Source organism: Morone saxatilis, unplaced genomic scaffold (assembly GCF_004916995.1).
Source record: "Morone saxatilis isolate NCDOM2014 unplaced genomic scaffold, NCSU_SB_2.0 Contig24, whole genome shotgun sequence".
Classification (NCBI taxonomy): Eukaryota; Metazoa; Chordata; class Actinopteri; family Moronidae; genus Morone; species Morone saxatilis.
The window spans coordinates 23,525,586-23,526,490 of NW_023339807.1; positions in this window are offsets into that span (position 1 = coordinate 23,525,586).

The window sequence follows — 905 nt, forward strand, 5'->3', positions numbered from 1 at the left end:
CAGCGAATCCCCCCCACCCACCCACCCCCGCCTCAACCTTAACTCAGTGATGCTGCCTAGAGGATTTCACGCCACATGTTGAGGCATGACACAGAATGTGACATTTTTAGGGCTTTCTCTGTATTCCCAGAGCGCTTTAAAACCCAATCTGGGACTGCTGACAAAATATCTCCTCTGTTTTGATTCCTTTTGTCTGGTGGCATGTTGGCGTTTCTATGAGTGGTGGGGCCGATAAGGCTATTCTATATTCAGAGTCTAGCTTTATTTGACATCTACATTGAGAGCTGACAACACATTTTTGCTAAAACACCCTGAGGACTAACTTGTGGACTGACATGATAACCTGAATTATAATAAGATGAACTTTATGAAACCCCAGGAGGAAATTACCAGCAGCGCAGATGAGAGGAAACAGGTTGTAAAACATGGAGTTAAAAAGGTAATAAAGGCTGTAAATGTGTCCTAGATGTCAACATATCACTTCCTGACGGACGAATAACAAGGTCCTGTATATTAGATTCCCTTTATGTTTACAGCTTCACACACAGCACTGGGAAGTAAAATACATTTACTCACAGTTTTAAAGTCAGTACGTCCATTTTTGGAAGGCTTTGCACTTTTTTATCCACTATGCCTGTATAATAGTTAGTAGTTAGTTTGCTTTTCTACATTCAACAAGTGACGTCACAGTTGTCATAAAAAAAAATCCCAACTTTCAGATCATGTCCTTTTTTGTCAGAATTTGTTTTTTACCAACCTTGGGAGGAGTTTTCTTTAAAATTGTATAATAATATATATTAATTTTATAGGCTAATTCCATTATTATTATTTGCAGTGCATATCTGACTGATTTTAGGCCAACAAGAATCCAGAATCTCAAGCAAGTTCTTGACTACCAGCAGACA